The sequence below is a fragment of the Macaca nemestrina genome, chromosome 5 (genome assembly GCF_043159975.1).
Source record: "Macaca nemestrina isolate mMacNem1 chromosome 5, mMacNem.hap1, whole genome shotgun sequence".
In the NCBI taxonomy this organism is placed as follows: domain Eukaryota; kingdom Metazoa; phylum Chordata; class Mammalia; order Primates; family Cercopithecidae; genus Macaca; species Macaca nemestrina.
Window position 1 is genome coordinate 141252233 of NC_092129.1, and position 18753 is coordinate 141270985.

General features: G+C 52.1%; 1 long non-coding RNA gene across 2 annotated transcripts; it reads right to left on the reverse strand.

The window, feature by feature from the left end:
- Nucleotides 1–12607: 12607 nt before the first annotated feature.
- LOC105489627 (uncharacterized) lies at nt 12608–14037 on the reverse strand. Of its 2 annotated transcripts, XR_011623727.1 has the most exons (4): nt 13875–14037; nt 13715–13786; nt 13310–13429; nt 12608–13142 (listed from the first exon to the last, which is right to left on the reverse strand). It is a non-coding gene; the product is annotated as an uncharacterized lncRNA (long non-coding RNA). The 2 variants fall into 2 exon arrangements; XR_003019835.2 differs by having other exon boundaries at nt 13715–14034.
- Between the last annotated feature and the right edge of the window lie 4716 nt (nt 14038–18753).

The window sequence follows — 18753 nt, forward strand, 5'->3', positions numbered from 1 at the left end:
GGCAAAAAAAAAAAAAAAAAAAAAGCCCAAATTGTATGGCAAGGACATGAGAACCGAAATTGAGAGAGTCAGAGACTTGCTCAGGCTCACCACATTAACTCGGCAGTGCATTGGCCGGACCTGCCCCATGACCATACATGGGTGGGGTCCTCACTGAGGTCTGTGCAGGTGGAAACTCCCATACGGGGCAGGGCTGGAGTGGTAGCTCTAGCACCTCTCTGCTCCAGACTCAGGCCATGTGATGTGCATGACCCTGCATCTAAGCATGTGCAACTGTGTCAGAGCTCTGAGCTGGAGAAGGCAGGCATGAGCTTGGGGTGCAGTGGCACCCCATGATTCTTATTCCAGGCATGCGGTTTCTGAAAATGTGCTGGTAGGAGCAGGGAATGAAAAGGGTTGGGTCTGCCATTTCCAAATCCATGGGCCTCTGCAAGGGACTGGGTCCCATACTGACTAAGTCCAGTGTGACTATAAGATTGATGTTGAACCCCAGCTCTCCACGGGGTTTTAGGAGGTTGGGCGAGCTTGGATGGGCCTGCCATGTTTTCCCCCAGGATCTCAAATCCGTGGCTGTCCTGGTTTGGAGACAGGGGCAGATTGTTCCTGGTCTCCAGGCCGCCGCTCTGGGCCTGCTGTTTTTCCTCCTTCTGGGCCCATCACCTGGCTCAGAGCATGGAGCAGGTTGCTAACTTCTGCTGACACTGGCAGGGGCAGCCGCTCCCAGCCTGATACCTCATGGCAGCCGCACTTGCACAAATCTTTAATTGTTTAGTTTAAAGAATTGTGTTTTGACCGCGAGGGGATTTTGGCTGGAGCTCAAGAAGTGATAATGATATTTCGCTGCCAAGACGTCTCCTTGGCTCTCTGTGTGTTAATGTGCACTTTCAAGACGCTCCAATTAACTGCATCAGCTCTCAGGGAGAGAAAGGGAGAGGGAGCCGGCAGGAGAGAGAAGGGAAGGAGAACACTGGCGATGATTGGGAGCAGGCGATGAAGAGGAAAAGAGACAGCCCACCCCCCAATCTTTTTATTAGCAAACAAATTGCAGGGGATGGATGACAAAGTTTTGAAGATGAGCTCCAAGTGAACTGGTGTCTCGTGTTTTGGAGGGGGAGACATTGATGAGACAGGGAAACGTCTTGAGGTCAGGTGCCCCGGCCCAATAGGAGGCCTCGAGGGCACCTCCTTGCCTGGAGACCTGTTTTCATTTGTCTCCACCCTGGTCTCCCACCTCTATCCAAGTCCTCCATGCAGGCCTCTGCCTACATGCCTTCAGTGTCCCCAACACTCAAGAGTGGGGAGACAGAGCTAGTGCAGACGTCTGCTCTGATTCTAATCCAACCCTGCTCTCAGCCCATCACCACTCTGGCCTGTTCTCTCCTCCCCACTCTCCTCCCCTTCTTCCCAGCCACACTAATCTTTTAGCTGTTCCTTGAATGAACTGGGTGTACTTATACACACCAGGGATTTTGCATTTGCTGTTCCCTCTGCTTAGAATGCTCTTCACCAAGATATTTACTTGGCTGGCTTCCTTAACCCCTTGAGGTTTTGACTCAGATGTCACCTTATCAATGAGCTCATCTTTAAAATTGCAATGCATGCCCTATCACTCCCTAACCCCCTTCCCAGCTTTGTCTCTACAGCATTGATATACCATTTATTCTCCCATTTACTTTATTCTCTGCTTCCACCGCCGGCATGTCACCTCTGAGGGGGCAGAGTTTTGTGCTGTACTCGCTGCTATATGTTATTTCCAGCAAGTAGAACAGAGCCTGGTATATGGGAGGTCCTCGATTAATATTTGTTGATTGCTAACAGAATGAACTCCGTACTTATCATTATGCCTGGTACCAACGCTTTTCCCTACCTTGAATCCTAACTCCAACTCCACACCCACCCTAACCCCACCTCCCATGACTCTTTTCCCTCAAATCTCACTGACTCTCTTACCCCGGCTTCAACCACCTCTAGCCCTGTCCTTCACCTCTGCTGTTGCCCGTGCCCCCACCAATAAAATCTTGACCTCTTCCCCTATGCAGTTGGCTCCTTCTTAATTAAATGTCCTCTGCCCTCCCTGGAAGCCTTGAGCTCCCACGTGCTTTGAGATTCTGCTTCCACCCTAGGCCTGGAAGCAGCCCAGGGAGGGAGGAGGGCTCTCCCATTGAAAATCTCAACAGGGGCCATCCCAGGCTGCGGATCTCCAGGGATTTCCTGGACTCCTTCCTCCACTCCCACTCACGCTGGCCCCAGGGATCCTCAGTTGTTAGAAGAGCTGTGGAGAGGGATTCTGGGCAGGCGCTGTCTCAGACCAGAGTGGCTGTGGGAGGCTCCTCCCTGGTTAGTTTACTTTACACCCCCTCTGCAAGCGAGGACTCCCTCCTCTCCCCTGATCTCTGTCTGCTCCCAACTCAAGCATGAAAATGACTTTTCCACATGCTGGGCCTTCCCCCATCCCCTCACACACACTCACACTATGCTCAGAAGCTTCCAGAATCCCAAACGCGCCCCAAAGCTGCCACTTTGTAAAGGTTTCCTCTAAAGCCACATCTGTCCCAGAGAGACCCCCCAAAATGGAGCGAAGGGGTCGGCTGGCTGGAGCTGGGGCCCAGAGGCTGCCCGGACCGGGAGGAATGGGTGAGGGCTGAGGTCCCAACGGGATGGTCAGAACCCTCTCCGGGCACCTCCCTCCTGCTCTTACCCCCACCCTCCCGCTTCCCCTCCCCCTCTCTCTTCCCCCACCCCTCCCTTTCTCCTACCCTTCAGGCCTCCGAGGGAGGGTCAGCTCTGCCGGCTCAAGTTACAAGAACTTGAAGACAGGAAGATTTAGCGAGGGAGCCGCGGCCAAGCACAGTGCGCTGTTTGTCCGCCTTTGAAACCAGAGGCTTAGAGGCGGGAGTAGGGGGCAGGCGGGAGGCCGCGGGACACTAGGGTGAATTATCGCTCCTTTCGGGTTCTGACTTCCAAGGCTCTGGCCGCCCTCCCCCAGCCCCAGCTCCTGTTTCTCCAGGTGCTGGGGTGTTTTCCTACGTGTTAATTTGCCCCAGTTGACGCGCCCATTCTTGGCCCCCGGCCCCCCAAGGGGAGAAAAGCCCGCCCTGGGGTGGGTCAGGAGGGACCTTAGGGGTGGAGAGACGCGTGAGGTGCGGCCCGAGCCCTCAGGGTCTGGCCCCGGGGCTGGGAGGGACAAGAGACGGGGTGGGAAGTGTGCGTTTGGAGAGGGTGGGTGTTAGAACACAGACTATACATTGTCCTCTCCAGGCCGGCGCCCCCTCCCCACAGCCCCGGCGCGTTCGCCAGGCGAGCGCACGCACAGCGACCCCTACCGGCTCCTTCACTCTCCCCAGCCACCTCCTCCAGGAAGCTCCCTCGGACTTCCTGGACCTGGAAAAGAGTTCTGTGGAGACTGTCTGAGAGATGCTTTTGGCCTCCCAGACATTTTGTCCCTGGGTTCTCACTAATACATCACGAGGTCAGTTTGGCTCCTAGGTCTATGACTTTTAGAGACGACATTTTAGAGTAGGAAACAGGCTGAGAGTCTCGGCAGCTCGCCCAAGTCCACACAGCTACTGAGAAGCAAGGTTGGGCTATGAACTAGGTTTTCTGAGCTCCGTGGTCTTTCCCCTGGTGCATGCTGGAAGGAGAGGGGAACACAGAGAGGGTGTTGGGGTGGGGTGGCAGACCCACCCACGGGCAGGGGAGGTGCTCAGCAGCCTGCAAGGCTCTCAGGAATACCAGGGACCAGCCTGGCCTTGCCCTTTGACCTGCTCGGTTTTCATTGCTCCCCTCCCAGGCTGGGCTGGGGTCAGGACCTGAGGTTTGGGGTAGGGTCTACCCCCAGCCCCAACTAACTTTCAGGAGGGCCTCTGTGGGGGTGCCCATACCTCCCCACTTCCTCTCCTCCTACTGTCCCTGCCCTGCAGGCTTGAGGCCCAAGTAGGGGGGCAAATTCCTATTAATTAGGCCTAGGAGCTGACGGCTGCGGATTAGAGAGGGGCTTGTTCCCCTGCAAAAAGCCAAAAGCTGGCAGTACAAAGGGTCTCCTAGTGACAGGGCCTTTTCCCACTCCTCTTCCTGGCCTGGGTGGGGGTGGGGGTAGGAGGCCAGGGCTGGACTCTGAGTGGGAGGAGGGAGGGTAGCCATTTCTGCTGACGGTTCTTCCTCTCAGGCCCTGCTCTTCCTTGACCAGTCAGACCAGGGCCTATGCCCTCCCCACCTCCAGGCTTCTCATCCTGATTCTTGCTCACCCCGCTGCTTCCCTCCTTCCTGGCTGAGGCGCCTCTCACCTTTCCTTCTCTTCTAAAGACTGATAGAACCACGTCCCCAGGCAAGCCCCCATTTGTCTGTGGGGGGCACTGATGCACCCCCTTCCTGTACTGCCCCTCCTCTTTCCCTCTCACTGCACATGCCTCAGTCCTTATGAGCCCTGTCAGGTGAGGGGACTGTGGGCAGGCAGGTCAGGGACAGGAAATGGTTACGTCCCTTCCTTGCCCCAAATTTCCAACCTCCTGAGCATAGCCCTGTAATAGACAAGGAAAGAAGACAGAGGCATTCAGAATTTGGGGTGGTCACATCTTCCCATCAACCTCTCTACCCATCTTCTCCCTTCACCATCCTGGACTGGAAACCAGGGCTCTGTCCCTGCCCAAGACCAAACCCCAGGTCCTCCCACCAGCACACACCTTGCCCTTACCCTCCCAGACTTTCTGACTTTTGAGGTCCTGTTTCCTTACCTCTTGCTCCTGGCAGAACCCCAGGGTGGAAGGGTAAGAAGGGTATCAGGGAAGGGGTGGGCACACTACAGGGAGGGAGGGTTCCAAGCCCTTCTCACAACCCCTCCTGGTGGCTTGGTATAATTTAAGTGGATCAGACAGCCCTGAATTTGAATCCCACCTTACCACTCACTACTGTGGTCCTGGGCAAATGATTTAGCCTCTCTGGGGCATGGTTTCTCATTTGGAAAAGAATCTTGTCTTTTGCCAATCTATCCTCTGCCATTGGTTGTGAGGACAAGCTGTGCCCGGCTTTAGAAATGATGCTGTATCCCAGGCTTGTTGGCTAGTGAGAGCTCGTGTGGGCACTGGGGAAAGCAGAAGGAAGAGAGGAGGCAGAGTTTCTGGGTGGGATAGCACCCAGTACCCCTGCTGCTAGGGCCTCTGAAGAACTCTGGGTTTATGTAGGGCATGGCTGGAGATGCTAATCGTCAGCAGCATCTTCACTGAGTTCCAGTGGTTTCCTTGGCAATCAGTTAGGTGTGAGGGAGGATAGAGAAAGGGTCGTCATTGATCTAGTAGATTTTTTAAACACCTTCTATGGGTCAAGGCCTATGCTGGACCAATTGTGCCAGGGGAGATGGCCACATTTCCTGTCTTCATCATGTTTGTATTCTAATCAAATGATGCAGACAGAAAGAAAGTCAGTGGACGTGAAAAAACACTGCAAAAATAATGGCAAGTAACTCTAAGCAAAATGAAGAAAATTAACAAAGGGCTGACTGAGCTGGGTGGCCACCCAGGAGGATGCCATGTACATGTGAGCTCTACAGGATGAGAAAGGGCTAGGAATAGGCCAGGTGCAGTGGCTCATGCCTGTAATCCCAGCAATTTGGGAGGCCGAGGTGGGCGAATCACCTGAGGTCAGGAGTTTAAGACCAGCCTGGCCAACATGGCGAAACCCCATCTTTACCACAAATACAAAAATTAGCCAGGTGTGGAAGCATGCACCTATAATCCCAGCTACTTGGGTGGCTGAGGTATGAGAATCGCTTGAACCCAGGAGGCAGAGGTTGCAGTGAACCAAGATCATGCCACTGCACTGCAGCCTGGGTGACAGAGTGAGACTCTATCTCAAAAAAAAGATAAAGGGTTGGGAACAGCCTGACAGGCAGAGGGGCAGAAGACTCAGGGCTAGAGCCAGTGAGGCAGGAGAGATCTTGGCCTGTTTGCAGAACTGAACAACAACAACAAAAAAACCAAAAAAACAAACCCCAAACCCTGGTGAGGCAATGATTGCAGGAAATGAGGGGAGAGTGGCAAGTCAGGAAGTGGGAGAGGTGGCAGGAGACTAGAGGCTATGCTGTGTGCTGTTGGCCCAGTCTAAAAAAAAAATTATATATATAGTCCAATATGGATTTGACCAAGCAGGACTGGCTGATGGGTTGGAGATGAGGGGTGAGGCGAAGGGAAGAATTGAAGAGGACACCTTAGCTTTGGGCTGGAGTGTTTTGGCAAATGTGGTGCTATTTCCAGAGGGGGAATCCCGCATGAGGGAGGAACACCAGAACTCTGCTTTGGTTATGTTGCATTTGAGATGCCCGTGAAGGTGGGAGGTGAACAGCTGGAGAAATGAATCAGGAGAGAAGATTAGGGCTGGAGATAATATTGTAGGGTCTGGAGCCATATGGAGTCTTTAAATCCATGGTCATGGATGAAACCACCTGGGGAAGGTGTGTATTGGGAACAGACTGGCAAAGTGGCTCCCTCCTGTAATCCCAGCACTTTGGAAGGCCGAGCTGGGAGGATCACCAAAGGCCAGGAGTTTGGGACCAGCCTGGGCAACATAGTGAGACCCCCGTCTCTATAAAAAGAAGAGAGAGAGAGACAGAGAAACAAAGGGTTCGGCCTGGGCCATGAGGAAGACCTAGAGCTACAGCAAGGAGAGGCCAGTAACAGCAAGCGAGGAGTGTGTGGGGCTGGGAGGTAGGAGGGGCTGGCAGAGGGCCATGGGAGCTGGGAGAGGAGATGGTTTCAGGGGACACCTCCAAACGTGGCTAATGCTGCTGAGAAGGGCAGAAAATCAAGGACAGAAAAATGATGGTAGGTCTTGACCATACGGAGGTGTTTTCTGCAGGGCGTGTTGTGACTGAGTCCTGTGGCTGCAAGTTCAGTGGCAGGAAGGAAAGCTCTCTCTAGCTGCAGCTGTGGGGAAGACTTCCTGGGACAGGCTCCCTGAGGGAGTAGAGGCTGAGAGGTGGAGTTGTGTTTCTTCCTTTGCCTTAAACCCTTTGCTACATGCACCTTCTCCCGCTGCCTCCTCAACACCCCAAATCCTGCAGTACCAACCATTCCAGTTGCAGCAGCAACTGCTAGTCAACCCCAGTATCCATTCTCTTCACCTTCCTTAGTAATAGAATCACTAATTCTTTTGTTGTGCATGTTCCCACTCAGAATAAAGACTGTATTCTCTGGCCTCCACTGTAGCTAGGCATGGCTATGAGATGGGATTTTGGCTCATGACATGTCAATGGAAGTATGTAGGGCTTCCAGGGAATCTTAAATGGAAGGAGAATCCTTCAAGGTTTCTTTTTGCTGCTGACTGGAATGTAGATCTGATAGCTGGAGCATTAGCAGCGCTCTTGAATCATGAGGTGGAAGCTATATACTGAGGAAGACAGGGCAAAATAACAGAAGGAGCCTGGAATTCTGATGACTTTGTGAATCCACCCACCCAGCTTTGAGCTTCCTATATATGAAATTTCTGCATGTGTCAGAGAAATAAACCTTTATGTTTTATAAGTCATTGTTATCTTAGATTTTCTGACACTTGCAAAAACCTAATCCTCACTGAAATACTAGCAAAGCAGAGATTTCCTGGGAGCAGAGGGAGAACAGGGAGTCACGGCACGCTCTCACTTGAGCTTTAAGAAGTGTATAGTCCTGACAGTAAAGAATAGGGCCAAGACCTTACTCAGCTCCTCAGACACTGGTTCTCTGGAGGGCTTAGGAGCAGCCTGGGAGCCTGCCCTGGAGGTTGATGATCAAAGGGTCTGCTCAGTCAGGACTTGAGAAGCACACCCAATGTGCCTATTATCCCATTTGCCCCTCACCTCCAGCCCAGTCTGCTGCTTACCCGTCTCCACTCTGCTGTCAGCCAAGGGAGGCTGAGCCCTCTGGCTTCTTTTTGGGTTTGGCCAATATGAATAACCAACTAGGGTAGGAGAGAGGGAGGAGAGGCTCAACCCCAGGTCTCTCCAAGACTGCAGTTCCTGCAGGCAGCCCCTCCCCCAGCCCTCAGCCCTCACTGGTCGCCTCTCAGGGCGATCATGGAATCCAGTGTTGTTAGTCTCTGGTGCCTCAATATCCCTAACTCCTCCCCTTAACTCTAGAAATATGTCTTTAGGTCTCTTCGCTTGAACCAGCTGGGGGTAAATTTGGTTTCCTGTCGTGACCCTGCCTGATACAGCACCTTCTGCCCAGGCCACAAAACAAGCCATGGTCAGAGGCAGGCCAAGGGACAAGAGAGAGATTGCCAGAGGGCAGAAACAGACAGAACAAAATGGGGCAGATAAGTAGAAACAAGGAGAGATTAAAAAAGCAAAGGCTGGCCGGTTGCCGTGTCTCATGCCTATAATCTCAACATTTTGGGAGGCCTGAAGCAGGAGGATCACTTGAGCCCAAGAGTTTGAGATCAGCCTGGGCAACATAGCAAGATCCCATCTCTGAAAAAAAATTAAAAAATTTAGCCAGGAGTGATGGTTCACCCCTCTGATTGCCTGATTGCTTAAGTTGCAGGCGGCAGTGAGCTGCGATTGCGCCATTGTACTCTAGCCTGGGAAACAGAGCCAGATCCTGTCTCTAAAAATAAATAAATAAATAGATAAATATGTAAGACAATGACCGTCATCCTTCTTCATAGCCAAGAACCCTCGGCTTTGAGAGATGAACTTCGAGGACCTCCTCCTCCCCGGGAAGGGAGATATGGAGCTCATTACAAACCAGAGCCCAGAGCCCCACCTTAGACCTGCAGGTTCAGTAACCAGAGAATCAGGGACCCAAAGTCTGCATTTTCAATAAGACCTAGAGGGGATTCTAGTGCTGGGGCCACTGGGGGGCATTTTGAAAAACATTCTTTTACACATTTAGCATAGACTTAGAAAGAGTAGGCTTCATGGAACACTGAAAAAAAAATCTCAAAAGAGAACGTGTCAGGAAGAATTTGTGCCTGAAGAAACCAATAACTATAATAGCTGGCAGGGACCAAACCTGCGCTATTTGCCTCAGCATCATGAACGCTTGTTATAACACCCTGCACGGAGTGGGTGCTTGGGGAGGGTCGGTGGTGCCACTGTGAGGAGATACCTGGTCTTCAGGCTGGCAGCAAGCAGAGGCCTGGGAAACCTCAGTGCGGCAGTGTGACCAAGAAAGAACGAAAGAGTTCGGCAGGAGTGAGGAGCAGTTGCCAGATCATGTGAGCAACCAAGAACACCTTTAGAGGAGGTAAGTGGGACCGAGTTTCGTTTTAGTATTTTAACATTTTTACTCTAGAAATTTCAAGCATATACTAAAGTAGTCAGAACAGTATACACAGTCCCTATACATCCCATCACCCAGCCTCAACATAGAGCAATTCATGGCCAGTCTTATTTCTTCTTCTTTTTCCTTTTTTTTTTTTTTGAGGCAGAGTCTTGCTCTGTCGCCCAGGCTGGAGCGCAATGGTGCGATCTTGGCTCACTGCAACCTCTGCTTCTTGGGTTCAAGTGATTCTCCAGCCTCAGCCTCCTGAGTAGGTGGGATTACAGGCATGCGGCACCACACCCGGCTAATTTTTTTTTTTGTATTTCTAGTAGAGACGGGGTTTCACCATGTTGACCAGGTTGGTCTTGAACTCCTGACCTTGTGATCCGCCCACCTCGGCCTTCCCAAGTGCTGGGATTACAGGTGTGAGCCACTGTGCCCAGCCTTTGTTTCGTCTATATTCTGTCTCTCCCTATATTATTTTGAAGCAAATCACAGACATTATATTATTTCAGCCATAAACATTTTATATGCATCTAGAAAAGATAAGAACTTTAAAAAATATCTTAAATACCTTTATTACATACAAAAATTAAGTCTGTAACTGCACACCTAGCACCCAGAGCTAGGTTCCAAGGAAAGGAAACAGGGCTCCTTAGAGAAATGGCTGATTCCAAGACTAGGGCGGGAAAATATACAAGAGGAGTTTGGAGTGTCTATAGTTCCAGAAAGCATGGAAGTGCTTAAAACAAAGCAAAGCAAAACAAAAAAGCCAAAACAAAACTCTCACGTTGATGGGGGTATGTCAAAGGAACACAGGAGCCAACTGAAATAGCTCCCAATGGCCAAAACTGGAACAATCTGAGCGAAAAAAATAAATATACTAGTATTGGATTATTACCCAAAGTATAAAATAAGTACCCCTGAGTTCATGCTGATATAAATAATTGAATAAATAAATAAATGGAGGAGAAGAGAGAACTCTCCCATGCGGAAGAAATCCAAATCCTTCATGTAGATACTTTGTCCTCAAGGAGGAGGAGTGTAAGTCCCCACAGCTTTAGTGAGGGCTGCGCACAGTGACTTCCCTCCAAAGAGCACAGTAGGAGAAGGGTGGTGGGAAAGCCTAACTTTGCAGTGAAGAAATCTAAGTTACTTGCCGAAGCACTACCCCAGCCAGGTAATCAAGGGCAACGTAACAGTCACAAAACTTGCTGTATACAATGTGATACAAATGGTGCTTTATCTCTGTGACCTTCCTCCCCATTTTTATAACCCTCGTCTAGTCACGAGAAAAACATCAAATTCCAAGAGAGGAACATTCCTCAAAATACCTGATCAGTACTCCTTGAAACTGTCAAGGTCGTCAAAAACAAGGGAGGTCTAAGAAACTGTCACAGTAAGGGGGGGCGGGCGTAAGGAGACATGACGATTAAATGTGGCATCCTGGAGGGGATCCTGGAATCAGAAACGAACATTAGGTAAAAACTAAGGAAATATGAATTCACTAGGGATTTTAGTTAATGCATCAGGCCAGGCATGGTGGCTCGTGCCTCTAATCCCAGCACTTTGGGAAGCCGAGGTCAGAGGATGACTTGAGGCCAGGAATTCAAGATCAGCCTGGGCAACATGGTGAGACTCCCACATCTCTACTTTAATAATAATAATAATAACAATAGTAATGTATCAATATTGGCTTATTAATTCTAATGAATGTACTATCCCAATGTAAGATGTTAATAATAGAAGACACTAGGTACAGGGGGTATATGGGAACTCTCTGTACTATTTTCTCACTTTTTTTGTAAATCAAAAACTCTTCTAAAAAAAGGTTTATTATTAAAAAATTAAGTCTTGGCCGGGCGTGGTGGCTTACACCTGTGATCTCAGCACTCTGGGAGGCTGAGGCGGGTGGATCACGAGGTCAGGAGATTGATACCATCCTGGTCAACATGGTGAGACGCTATTTCTACTAAAAATACAAAAATCAGCTGGGCATGGTGGTACGTGCCTATAATCCCAGCTACTCGGGAGGCTGAGGCAGGAGAATCGCTTGAACCCAGTAGGTGGAGATTGTAGTGAGCTGAGATGGTGCCACTGCAGTCTAGTCTAGTGACAGAGCAGGACTCTGTCTCAAAAAAAAAAAAAAAAAAAATTAAATCTTTAATATCCACAAATATCCAGTCAGTGTTCACATTTTCTTTCTTTCTTTCTTTTTCTTTCTTTCCTTCCCTTCCTTCCCTTCCTTCCCTTTCTGTCTTTCTCTCTTTCCTTCTTTTTCACCAAGTCTCACTCTGTTGCCCAGGTTGGAGTGCAATGGTGCTATCTCGGCTCACTGCAAACTTCCGCCTCCTAGGTTCAAGCGATTCTCCTGCCTCAGCCTCCTGAGTAGCTGGGATTACAGGCATGCACGATCACGCCCAGCTAATTTTTGTATTTTTAATAGAGATGGGGTTTCACCATGTTGCCCAGGCTGGTCTCAAACTCTTGACCTCAGGTGATCCACCCATCTCAGCCTCCCAAAGTGCTGGGTTTACAGGCATGAGCCACCATGCCAGGCCCAACTTTTCCATTGTGTCACAAGTCACAGGATTCAAATTAAGTCTCTGCCTTGATATTGGTTATGGACCAAATTTTGAATGAGGTGATATAAATTATTAGGGGAGAAAACCATCTAAATTGCATGATACATAACTTGGGCAGGAGAATTCGGGGCAGGAGGTATGTATGGATTTGCTAGTGTTGGCTTGAGCATCACAGTAACAGGAAGAGGGGGCAGAATAAAGTCTCAGGGTGGAGACATGGGGAGAGTTGGCCCCAAGTCTTCAATCTGGGTGCAGTGGCTCATGCTAAAAATACAAAAATTAGCCAGGTGTGGTGGTAGGTCCCTGTAATCCCAGCTGCTTGGGAGGCTGAGGCAGGAAAATCACTTGAACATGGGAGGCGGAGGTTGCAGTGAGCTGAGATTGTGCCACTGCACTCCAGCCTGGGTGACAAGAGCCATAGTCTGTCTCAAAAAAAAAAAACAAAAAAAAGTAAACTGACAGATATAATGGGCGCCTTGAGTGATAGATTCAAGGTTTTGTAAGTGCCCTGTCTCTTGTCCACTGTGTTGTCATTGATCTGCCTGTGGGATATTATAGGGCTCAGTGAAGGGGACATGAACTTCAGACTCAGATCTGAGATCAAATCATTGCTCTGCCACCTTGGCAAGTAACTTAACTCCTCTGAACTTCAGTTTCCTCATCTACAAAATTTGACATATTTTCAGTCTTTTAGGGCTATTGTGAAGATTAAATGCAATAGTACAGCTGAAAGTGAGTGAGATTGTGTCTTTCCTCTCTCTCTCGGGGCAGAAGAAAAAGGTAGACTATTGCTGATCTAACAAAAATATTTATTTTGAAGAAAGGTGGGGTAAGGGGTTGTCACATGCACCCGGGGAGCGAGAGGCCTCCTTGGCGGAGGATGCATGTTGCCCTTTGAGAGGCAAGCTCTTGGAGGGGGTTTTGATAATAATCGGAGGCCAAATTGTCATTGGGGTCAGCTGTTGCTGGGCCTGGAAGGTGTTGGATCCTTTAGGGGAGGCCTGGGGCCTGGCCTTGGGAGGAAGCCTCAGCTCCACCTTGGGGATCTTCACAAGGGAGGCTGACTGAGGCTTCCTCTGAGGCTGGTCCCCCAAAGTGGTGGGCTTTTCTTTGGATGACAAGGAGGGGAAGGCTTGAGGGGTGGAGTAGGAGGCTGGGGTGGAGCATCATCTTTGTCCTCAGGCTGTACTCACAGAGGGAGGGTCCAGAGATCGGGGCAGGGAGAAATATTCTTCCCACCATGGGGCCTGCTCCCCGCAGGACTTGGGCCAGGCCACCAGCCCCCAACACCGACTCCTGCCTGGGCACTTGGAGGAGTGTCTTGTTCCTGAGCAAACGTGAAGGGACATTTGGATCAGAGCGGACTGGGAGAGAGAAGAGGCAGCGACAGAGGGATCTTGAGAGAGAGAGAGAGAGGCAGAGAGGAGACAGGGACACCAGGGTGGGGATCAGAGATGGAGAGACAGCAAAGGAGGCAGAAGGCAAGAACAACACATCCTGATTCCTCCTCCTCCTCCTCCTCCTCTTCCTCCTCCTCCTCCTCCTTGCCACAAATGTCCTCTGCTGATGGGGTCTCACACACAGGTTTGGAGATGGATCTCACCCAACGTTCCTCTTAAAGAAAAAAAAAAATGGAGAGAGGAGAGGGGACCCTCAGACCAGGAAAGGGAACCAGGATTGAGAGCAGCTCCTGGGTTTGGGGGAGATGTCAGAAACCCCCCATCTCCTCTCACCTCTCCCAGTTAGTCCTCTCATCCCAGGTTCCTGTTTTAGGCCTGTGTATTCCAGGCTATTTGAATGCTGTCCCCACCATCCAGAATATTTTGCCAGCCCCCACTCTGCCTGATAAAAATTCTACCAGTTATGCAAAGCCCGCTCAAAGCCTTGACCGTTCTTCACCTTGAAGCATTCCTTGCTTAGGTCCTCCTAGCCCCTCGCTCCTTTCTGATGGTCACAAGCACATATTTGTACCTGTGATGTAAAGTATGCTGATTGAAATCTTTAATGTACCACAGTGGGTTTTCTGCTGTATATCTTTCTCTAACTGGTATTTCCTTACAGATTGGGACTTGTGGTCATCTCTGATTGCGCCCGTCCTTGAAAAGGATCTCCAAATTCACTTTCCAAATGGACAAAAGGTCATGGGACCCCACCCCATTCCATCCCACCCTCTGTGGGGTGACAGCAGGGGAGAGACAGCTGTGAGGGAGGAAGTGCCCGTCTATATCCTTCAAAGTCCCAAAGAATATGAGCTCAAGGGTGCTGGCCACACCTCCCAATCCCACTGTGACATCATACATGTGAGTCACACACCCCAGGGAACCACTGTGGCTTCACCCTGGGTGAACTCTCTGGAAGTTTCTGCCAACTCTCCCCTAGATCCTCTGTGCCACAGATGGTCTCGCAGACAGAGCCCTCGGCTCATTTGGGGAGCTCTTTCCTTCTCTGAGGGATGAGGCAGCTGCCCACTTTAAAATCCTCCTGACAGACTCTGGAAAGGAGGTGTTGGGACCTGGAGTTAGGGAATGAGCAGGAAGGGGCATCTGGCATATACCCTGGGGCCCCAAAACCCATGTCCAGGCCCTGGCAGTGACTGTGCAGTGCTTTAAGGGGAGGGCCTCTCACCTGAGCATGACACACTGAGGGCCCCACTTCAGCAGTAAACAGTAAGGAAGACTGAAGGTAGGAAATCCAGATGGCTGAGAGAAGCCCTAAAGGAGAGGTGAGACCTCTAGGGTTGCTTGCTTTGGGACTCTGGGTACTGGCTTTCTCTTACAACTCACACTAGAGTCTTTGGCAGCAAGTGCCCTTCAGAATTCACCAGACACTGCTATTTTCTCTCTCTCAATAAGTAGCCCCCTTCCTCCCACTCCCCATTCCCATGGTGTATTTCTCCCCCTCCCAGGAAGCTGTCCTCCTACTGGGCCCAGTTGAGGGTCCTTTCTGCTTCTCTCCTTGATACCAGCCACCTTGAAGGCATTTCTATTTAGAGACTGACACGAAACTTACACAATAACTGACTTCAATTTGATTACAATGAGGCCCTGTATTTATATGGTAGTGTAGCTGGAATCCTGGAGTCCTAGGATTGAAATGGATTTCTGAGCAAGAGGCTACAGGAATTTTGTTGGCAGCACCATGGGCAGGGAGTCTCCAGGCTGTGCTGAGACAGTGGCAGTGACGGGAACTCAGTGACCCACAAGGCCGCCCACTTGGCTGTGAAAGAATCCCAGGCCCCTAGAAATGCCTTCCTTTTACTGAACCACAATCTGGACTCCGTTTTTGGGGTGTGTGTGTGTCTTTGGATGGGCACGGAGGATGCACTACTAAGCACACAACCACATTGAGAAAGAGAAGCTGTTTTTGTTTTTGTTGCTGCTACTTTCCTTTACCCCACTGGAGTGGGTGGTGGAGGTGCAGCATCGCAGGAGGCTTGTCTAGCAAGGGATCCCTCAACCGCATGGGCTGGAGAGCTTGTGGTTTGAAGAGGGAGAAGGGAGAGGGAAGATTGAGTATAAGAGGGAGGAGGAACAAGGGCAAGAAAGTGGTCTGCACACAGGACTGCAGAGGGACATGGAGAGAGGAAGGAGGAGGCTTGGCTGGTAGGAAAACCTGAGGTTGCTGAGGAACAGAAGGAAACCTATTGGTCTTTCATTCACAGAAATCCCCAGAGAAATCCTTACTGGCAATCTTGGGCAAGGAACTTAAGCTCCTGGAGCCTCAGTATCAGTATCGTCAATCTGGAAAGTGGGTATAATATTTATGCCCAACTTCCTAGGCTTGTGGGAGTTAAATGAGACAAATCGTGAAGTAGTGTCTGGCACATACTAGGTACTCAATACAATACAGAAATAATGTATTATTTGTAGTACAATTATTACATTACAAATAATATATTATTATTTACTCTTTTGGGAGCCCCAGCTCTCCTTTCAGCTTCAGAATCTGGGCTCCAGTTCCGCCTGTATTTAAAAAATCTGTGCCTCCCACGTGTGTGGTTCCTCTTCTTAGTGGCTCTCTGCCGCAGACAGCAGCCATCACTGGGTGGAGCAGGGCAGAGGCTCCCCTGTCTATTACTCAGGGTTTCCAAGGCCCTGGCAGGGACTCCCTTCTCCTCCTTTCCAGGCGGCCCCAGGGACAGGAAGTGGGTATGTTTGGAGGTTGAGGGAGTCTTCCCCCAGGAGAAGACTTATTGTGTCCACAGCATCCCAGAGCCCAGAGCTGGGACCTTGTGCTGTCCTAGCTGCACTGGGACCCGCTCGGGCATCTTCCTCTTCCAAGCCCTACACCAGTGCCAATGGCTGCGCAGTCAGGCAACCTAGCCTGGGCTCCAGCACAAAGTTGCTGTGTGACCTAAGGCAAGTCTCTTCCGTTCTCTGGGCCTCTGTTTGCTCCTGTGATAAAAGAGGCGATAATAATTTTATTTCCATGATTTAATGGTGTAAGATAATCAGATGGGGAAAGAGGAGAAGGTTAAGGAAAGGAAAGATTTTACCAGTAGAGTCCAGGCACTGGTCTGCAAGGAAAAGCGTTTGGGGGAATTATCTGAATAACACTCCCTAATCAGCCGGGTGATCACAGGAGCGGAGGCCCGGTTTGAGCAACTCCCAGAGTCTGAGAACACATCCGTCCCTCTGCTTTTCCCTCTGGTTCTAGCCCGGCCCCTTCCAGGGGCTTTAACCCTGTTTACAGAAATGGGAATTTGCATGATGAAAATAACCCCAGCCGGACTGCGATTTTACTGCGCTTGGCACAGGGCTCGGAAAAAGCGGCTGCATAGCCAATTACTGGAATTTTTAAACACAAATAATATTTTATGGGATCAGTGGGCTGGCGCGGGGCCGCCGCACCCGGCGCGGCTCCTCCGCCCACAAACAAGCTCCGATTGTGCGGCAGGCGAGAGCGCCAGCTCTGGGGTGGGGGTGTGGGGTAGAGGGGGCGGGGGTCCCTGCGCGGGCAGGTGCAGCTCAGGGCTAGGCCTCCCGGGCGCCGGACCGGCAGGGACAGTCGGCGAGGCCCGGGCCCGGGGTCCGGTGTGCTGGGCGCCCCGGCTCACCTGCAGGCCAGCCTGGAAGCGTTTAGTGCGCGAGGGCGCGCCCAGCGCTAGCTCCCCCGCCTGGCGGCCGCCCGCTGGGCCTGGCTCGCGCCCCGCGCCCTTGGCATGGCCGCGGCCGCCGCGCCGCCTCCGGAAGGCCGGCTTCCCGGAACGGCCCGAAGGCGGCGGGGAGTCAGCGCCGAGGCCCCGGAGCCACCCCTCGCCTTCCCTCTCCCGCCCGAGCCGCACTGGCGCGCTGGAGGCCGACCAGGGAGCCCTAAGGGGCCAGCGCAGGTCGAGGGGCACCACCAGGGGTAGCGGGACAATGCTAGCCCTGGTGGTGCCCCTCGACAGATTCCCACTAGGGAGCCCCATTCCTGCTCTCCCCGAGACCGCCAGACCTGGCCCAGGGCCCCCGAGGCTGGCCGCCCGCAGCCTGGGTCGCTCCTGGCGCTGGCTGCGAACGCCCCCAGCTCCCCGCCCCCGCGCTGCGCACCCTGCCCCAGCGCGCACGGGGTTAAGCGGGAGCAGGTGTGTAGCCAGATGCCGCTGACCAGCCCCCTCCCCGGCAGCCCGGCCGGCCGCCTCCTCCTCCGCCCACCCGCTCAGAACCAAACAGTCCCAAATAAAAGTGCTATTGTTGCCGGGCCTTTCCCCACCCCCGTCGCTGCCACGCCACCTGGAGCGGAGCCCGGTCCCCTCTTCACCTGCCCCGGGGCAGGCCGGGGGGAGGGGCGAAGGGGAAGTTGGGCCTCCCAGCAGGGACTTCCGCTCCCCTACCCCCAGCTTCCACTCTCCCAGTGCCCCTGACACCGACCCCTAGGCCTGGGGGTACGCGCCGCCGCTTTGTGCTGAGGGGCTTCTTTCTGGCTAGACAGCCAGGTTCTGGCCTCACCCCCACCCCTCCCTTTAGCTCCCATTCTCACTGGCTGGAGAAGCGGCGGGATTTACAAAGCTGGGAGAACACGGAGGTCTTGGGCGATGCGCCCAGGACAGTGCCAGGCTCACTGCGGCTCAGCAATTGGCAGGTGGTATTGTTTTTTCAAAAAACATAATTTGTCCAGCAGCAAGCCAAGGAAGGTAGAGCAAGAGCGATGCCCTTTACAGACGAGGAAACTGAGGCACAGAGCGCCAAAGTGTCTAGCCCGAAGACAAGGCTGGTAAATGTGGCTTCGCACAGAACTCAGGTCTTCCGATCCAGTCCCGACACTACCGGGTCTCCAGTGCTCATCTGACGGACAAGAATAGGGGAGAGACCCCAGAGACTGGGAGTCTAGCGCCGCCCTGGACTCGCCGTGGGACCTTGGGCGAGTTACCGCTCCCCTCGATTTCCTCGTTCTTAAATAGAGATGGGCAGACTGCCGTGGTTCCTGAATTCTCACGCTGACACTTGGAATCCAAGGGGCTGCTGGCCCCCAGACCTCTGGGGTGGGACTCCATGCGTGAGCTCGGCCTGCTCATGGAAAGGAAAATGTTTCCCCTTTCGCTTCCCTTCTCCCCCAGCTTTCTCCGCCCTGCCTCCATCCCTTCCCTGCAGGCCCCCAGGAGGCTGAACTGCGAGGTTAAATAAATATCTGACGGTGGCTCAAGGAAACAGTCAAGACCGTTGCGAGAGAAGAAACCCAGACCTCGATGGAGATCCGCTCCTAAGCCTAGCAGCCCCCACTCCGCCCCAGTTGCATGCTGAGCCCTTGGCTCCCTCGGGCCTCACCCAACTTCCCCAAGATAGCCAGCCCCCTCCAGTGCGGTCCCCTCTTCTCCGACCTTCTCCAGCTCTGGCACTGGTAGAGCTAGGGCTAGGGAAGTGCGCTAAGGGTTACCGTATTTCCTCTTTGCGCTTTAGGTTTTGATCGCAGGTATTTAAATTCTCCAGCCCGCGGGAGAGTACTCTACGTACTGTGAA